This window comes from Pagrus major, chromosome 22, assembly GCF_040436345.1.
Source record: "Pagrus major chromosome 22, Pma_NU_1.0".
NCBI lineage: Eukaryota > Metazoa > Chordata > Actinopteri > Spariformes > Sparidae > Pagrus > Pagrus major.
Window position 1 is genome coordinate 7,847,912 of NC_133236.1, and position 6,968 is coordinate 7,854,879.

The following is a 6,968-nucleotide window of genomic DNA, read 5'->3' on the forward strand; positions in this document are numbered from 1 at the left end:
ACAGCCACAGTCTGCTTGATGTCCTCTTTCCAACATTTCACCACCTTTCCGAAGCAGCCCTCTCCCAGAACTTCCAGGACCTCATATCCGCTGGGGAGCTGGACGGGTTTCATCTGGGAAGATGAGGTGGACTCGATGGATACATTGGAGCCCATTTTGTCTCTCAGAATACTGAAACAAAACAGGTGAAAACAAGAAAAAGGAGAAGTTACTTTCATTCCCTTTGAAGGACCATTACAATGTTTCAGATATTGGGTATATTTATTTTTGCTACCATCCAACAGTCAACGATTAAATGTACAAAACATGTTAACCCACTGCTTCAGGTCTTTACAAAGACAATCATGTATTTATTTCATATTCCACATTTTCAGTGATCATCTGATCGTCTGAAGGACTTCATGATTTCTACAGGTATCTACAAATAAGATATTTATAATAATAGTATATGAAAAACAGATAAACCAGAGTTCTCTGAGGAGGGTAATGCAGTGATAATTCAAGCTTATAAACACAAAAAACAATGTCTAAACTACACCAGGGTCTTCAGAGGCAGAAAGGGAACGACAGCGAATATGTTAAAGTGAAATGGGAAAAAGAACTAGACACAGAAATATGACAGGAGGCTTCGACAATAATATTAAAAGTGTTGGAGAGACAGAGATGAGTCTGATTAGGAGCCTTTCCACAATGTATATTAAATCAAGATGGGAGATGGAAGCTAACATACAAATGACTGAAAATGAATAAATATCTGTAAGACACAGTCAAACACCTCAAGTTCAGGTATCTGGAGGGAATTCACCTGGAAAAACACCTTAAGGTTTTCATTACTCTCAGAATAAAAAAATCCTGCAGTAACAAATCCAAATATGGCCATTGCTGGAGAATGTGTGGTAACATGTCTGCAGGTCACTATCACAGTTTTTGGGAGTGTCCTAATATCTCTGCCTACTGGACAGATGTAGTAACAGAGATCAGATCTTGATTTAATGTCACTGTTACTTATTTGGGAAATGTACCAACTGAGCTGAAAAAAAAAAAGGCCAGATATTTACTACAGATACTACTAGCAGCTAGTAAAAAAGCAGCAACCAGGAAATGGCGGAGTAAAGAGTCTCCAACAATCTTTGAATGGACAGAAATAGTTTAAGAAATGCACATAATGGAACAGTTAACTTTCTCTCTGAGACGTGCTGCTGAAAACTGTGAGAAATACTGGAAAAAATGGAAATATTATTTGAGCCATAAATGTTATATATAATATTTTGTTTGGAGGAGTGTCGTTTTAAAATGACTCAAGTCATATGAATCAGAAGATCCCTTTCATGGGTTTCAAGGACTAACAGGAACATTGCAATGTAACCTCATCTTTTTTTTCCCTTTCAGTTTTTTATTGCAAAGCATTTCATTCTACCCATGATGACCCTATCACTCTGTCTGTCTGTCTGTTATTTTTCTTTCTTATTCTGTTCATTTGTTTGTTGTCATACAAAAACAAAAAACACAAGTAAAATAAAGTATAAAAACAGAAATATTACAGGAGGAATGGCATTCAATGTGGGAAGAACAGCACTCAACCACATGCTTCAAGAGGTGTAGACAATTTGTCTGGAAAAATCTGATTGGCTTCTTCATTCGTCTCACATTACAAGTAAATGATCTCAGTCACAACAGCAGTGTGACTGCGGACACATCACTCCAACATCTTCTGGATGTGTCCAAACATTTTGGAGAAACATGTTCAGCTCTAAAAATATGAAATTCTAGTGGATGTTCACCGCCATGTTTCTACATTAGCCCAGAACAGCCAAACCACACACTGACTCCACAGAGGGCAGCCACCGTAGAGGAGGGTTAGACAAGGAGTATTCAGTTGGTTATAATCTGCAACCTCACCACTAGATGGCACTAAATCCAACACACTGGACTTTAAAACAACACAAAGTGGAGCATTTTTCCTCCTTTTGAGCCAAGCTGTGACAACAAACTCAGACAAACGAGATGCTCCGATGTGATTCAGATTTGATTCAGTGATTGATACTTTCTGTAATGACGCTGGTGACGTCTGTGTTTTTTGAAAACAAAAAGCAGAAACGAGCTCCTGAATGTTCTTTAGAGTTTGCACTCAGAGTTCATGTATTAACATGAATGTGAAGGATTCCTTTTCATATTGTATGAATTTATTTTATCAGTGAAGTTTTGAATTTTTGTAAAGATTCTGTCCAGTATGTGATCAAGAGTATTGAACTGTATTCACTTAATAAATGGACAGAATAAATGCTCAAAAAGTTCTTTGTTTGTGGTGTTTTTGTTCAAATAAATGTGTCCATCCACCACAGGAACAACACCTGAGAACCATTTAAAAATGTTGATTTGAAAAGACGTTATTTACACCCTCGATGTGCGGTCGAGCTCGTGCACGCTAACACTTTTATCTCAGCAGCTACAGTGAAGATTTGAGGTTAATAAAGTGTGTAAATAACATCTTTTCAGATCAGTTTGTGATCTCAGGGCTTCTGCAGACTTGGATTACACCAGACGAGCTGTACGGAGACATTTGATGTTGTTTTGGTTGTTTTTTAAACCAGCGTCAATCTGCTGTTCTGAGGATTGAAGCCAGTCCCCATAAGAGTCCATGTTAAAATATCTTTCCAGCAGAAATAAACATGTTTACAGCTGCTTTCTGTAGATTATTTATCCCTTCATCTGAACTTTTATATAACTCACTGCTTTAAATTATACTAATGTTTAAAGTTATGCATAATTAGGGGCGGGGTCTCTTTGAGTGACAGGTAGCTGTGAACTGTGTGCTGCCTCACCTCAGATCATTCAGTCACTGATCTTCACCTCATTGTGTTTGTGCTGTTGGAGCCTTTTATTTCAGATACTCTTATTGTGATTAGCTCATAAAATATGATGCAGTGTTACAGACTTGAATACCAGTTGATTCATTTATTATAACAGTCTAACATGTAAAGTAAGTAGGCCTGTCCTCCAAGAACACAACCATTTCCCCATTGTCCTATTTATATTTATATTCAAATTCAAATAACAACATGAACACCAACACAACACCAATATATTATTATATTATATATATATACTGTTTATCTGCCAAAACGTTTGTTGTACACAGAACAGCGTGCGCCATTACGAAGGCTAAACTGTGCTGCCTTGATTAAAAAGCACAGAAACTAATGAAGCCAACATGTTGTTTCTTAGTCCCAAGTCATGCAGGTGGAGGAGACTGTGGTGTGGACACAGGACGCCACTCTCATCTCTTCAACACGTCAAGTACAAGTCTGAGTGCTGACTGAACACAACAGTGAAAGGTCCTTCAAAAATATGATCAACTGTGAACTTGAACTGTCTCAACAAAATATCTGGTTACACTTTAAGTTCAGTTTCAACAATTGTAGCAGCAACCTGAGCTGCACACAGAGAGACGGGCCTGGTGTGGTCACACTGCAGCTCATCTCCTCACGTTCCATCGTCTCCGTGGCGGCGCACGAGACAACAACCTTGTTTATTTTGGCATTTTTCAAAAATGGCTCGGTCTCCATCCTTTCCTCTAAATTTTTCACATTAAATATGTAAAAATGGATGCCCTCAAACAGTAATAACTATTAAAATAATTATTATAACATCACTACACAACCTTGAACACATTCCTCACCTGTCGCGAGACTTTCAGCACATTCTTATCATCTAAACATAATTTTACAGAGAGAAAATGTTGAGTGTCACCCAAAACCGACTTTTCCTGAAAAGCTAGCTAAAATGCTATCAATATCCTATCTGTAAATTCAACAATTTACCAAGGGTATATTGTCAACATTGTCAACCGAAACCCACTTCTACACGTTTATGAAGATGAATAAATACATTTGGTGTGATAATAAAAGCTGTCCCACCTGCAGAGACTGTGGACAGCAGGTTCTTCGCCACAGGGGGTCCACCAGAAACCACTTCTCAGCAGTTAAAGGTGGTCCACGCTCTGCGGTAGTTGTCCTCGAGCAAAGTAATCCAAAAGGTTTCTTAGAAAAAAAGTCTTCAGGTGTTCAGGTTTAATCCAAAGGTTTATTTAAGAAGAAGTTTTGCAGGTGTTCAGGTAAAATCCAAAGTTTTATTTAAGAAGAAGTTTTCAGGTGGTCAGATATAATCCAACAGGTTTGCTTGTGATGAAGTTTTCCAGTCGATCAGGTTTCCCAGATTGCAACTTTCCAACAGCAGATCCGCAGTAGGTCAACTTGTCAAAGTTTAATGTGCGAACAGAGAAATGGAGGCAGGGCTGCAGCTTTTATAGCTTTGGTCAACGTTCTGTTTCCATGGCCTTCAGTGACGCGCGTGCGTGTGCGTGATCAAGTGATTTATTTAGTTTTCTTGTGTAAAATCTCCTCATTCAATAATATGTCATTTAAATGTGTCAATAATGTAACTTCACTCATGCCAATAAAGTTTATTTGAATTGACAGACGTAAACTGTGGGATTTGTGTGTGTGCAGCAGGTGTTTCTACAAGAGCTCCACTTATAATCTTCACTGTGTGTGGGTCTAAAATAATGAACGTTAGGCCAGAGATTAATAAATACATAATAAACGAGAGAGAGAAGGAGAGAGAGAGAGAGACAGAGGGAGAGAGAGAGAGAGAGAGGGAGAGAGGCTTTTGGACGCACCTGCCTGCCACATCCTATGGAAGCATGTTTCCACCAGGTAAAGAAAAAAACGATGAAAACAAAAAAAAATCATAATTATACGATCAAAAGTCAAATTATTATTATAAACATGTCGAACAGAGCGTCTAAACATTGTACTGTTTGTGTACTATTAAGATTAATAATAATTATGGTGTACAAGTTTCCATCCAAAAGTGAAGCAGCGCAGCTAACTAGGAACATGTCCACTTGCCAAAAGGCCCTTTACAAAAACAGCAGGAAGGAACTTTTCTCTTTGGTGCCTTTATTTAGTGTAATAAAAGTGGGTTATATGCACTCAAGTGGTTTTCTACGTCATTTCTGTTCATTTCCTATTATATTTTTTCTATAGTTAACAGACAAGACCCGTTAATCCTGTTGAAATATGACACATGGTGATATACTAGTCTTTACTGACATCGGATGTGACTGTCACATATCATAAGATCTGACTTCAAATATTCTGAAATATCCAGACAGCAGAAATCACTCGTGCTCGGTTACTGGTCCTATCTATACAATATGCTCACAGACTCTAGCAGTAAGTGGTCCCATACCGGGAGTTGGATATGCTGCAACCACAACATCTATGACTCATGATATCATCAGGTATGACTTAAAATCATGTATTCATATATATATATGTAATCATATACAGTTGTGCTCAAAATAATTGCAGTGTGGAATTCGATTAGTGAGGTCATTCATTCTGTGAAAAAACAGGTGTCAAACAGGTGGCCCTTATTTAAGGAGGAAGGCAGCAACTGTTGTACATGCTGGTTATAGTACATTTCTCTCTGAAAATCTGAGTAAAATGGGCTGTTCCACACATTGTTCAGAAGAACAGCGTACTTTGATTAAAAAGTTGATAGGAGAGGGGAAAACATATAAAGAAGTGCAGAAAATGACAGGCTGCTCAGCTCAAATGATCTCAAATGCTTCAAAATGCTACCATTCGAATGGATCGAAGAATAGCCAACATGGCAAAGACTCAGCCAATGATCAGCTCCAGGGTGATCAGAGAAGGTCTAAAGTTACCTGTGAGTACTGTGAAGCCAAGTTATCGGCAAGAAGCCCCCGCAAAGTCCCATTGTTGAAAAAATGACATGTGCTGAAGAGGTTACAATTTGCCAAAGAACACAGTGACTGGCCTAAAGAGAAATGGCACAACATTTTGTAGACTGATGAAAGCATGAGTTCTTTTTGGGTCTAGGGGCTGCAGTTTGTCAGAAGACCCCCAAACACTGAATTCAAGCCACAGTACACTGTGAAAACTGTGAAGTATGGTGGCACAAGCATCATGATATGGGGATGTTTCTGATTCTATGGTGTCTGGCCTATTTATCGCATAACAGGGATCATGGACCAGTTTGAATACATCAAAATCCTTAAAAGACGTCATGTTGCCTTATGCCAAAGAGGAAATGCCCTTGAAATGGGTATTTCAACAAAACAACCCCAAACACACCAGTAAGCGAGCAGCATCTTGGTTCCAGACCAACAAGATTAGCGTTACGGTGTGGCCAGCCCAATCCCCGGACCTTAATCCAATAGAAAACTTGTGGGGTGACATCAGAAATGCTGTTTCTGAGGCAAAACCAAGAAATGCAGAGGAATTGTGGAATGCAGTCCAATCGTCCTGGGCTGGAATACACCACAGGTGCCAGAAGTTGGTTGACTCGATGCAACACAGATGTGAAGCGGTTCTCAAACAGTGGTTATACAACTAAATATTAGTTCAGTGATTCACAGGAAAGCTAAATCTTCAAGCATTTTTCAGTTTATACAGTAAATGTTTTTTTTATGAATTTTTTTGAACAGCTTAATATTCCTTTTCCTTCATTTTCTGTAAAATAATAACACATTTGATACCTTTTTCCTTCCATGTTTTGATTTGGAATAGAATGTGCAGTGTTCCCAATGCATTTGCGTGTATGGAAATAAAAGCTATTATAAGGATTTTGAGCTTTACTCACTTTTTTTAAACACTATTATTTCGAACAAAACTGTACATGTCAAAATAATCATCAGTTTCATTTTTATAGAAAGTAACAAAAAAAACAGTAAATGTTAAAAAATACAGTAGTCATTAAATACATGTTGCATGTCATGGAGGCTTTAAACAAGTTAATTAATAAAAATCTTTAAAATCAAATTGTAGCCAACTCAAACTCAAAAACTTGTAAACCTTTAAATAAAATTAAAGGAATCATTTCAAAACAATGCATCATATCCCAGTGACACAAACACTGAATCCCCCCACAAATCTGTG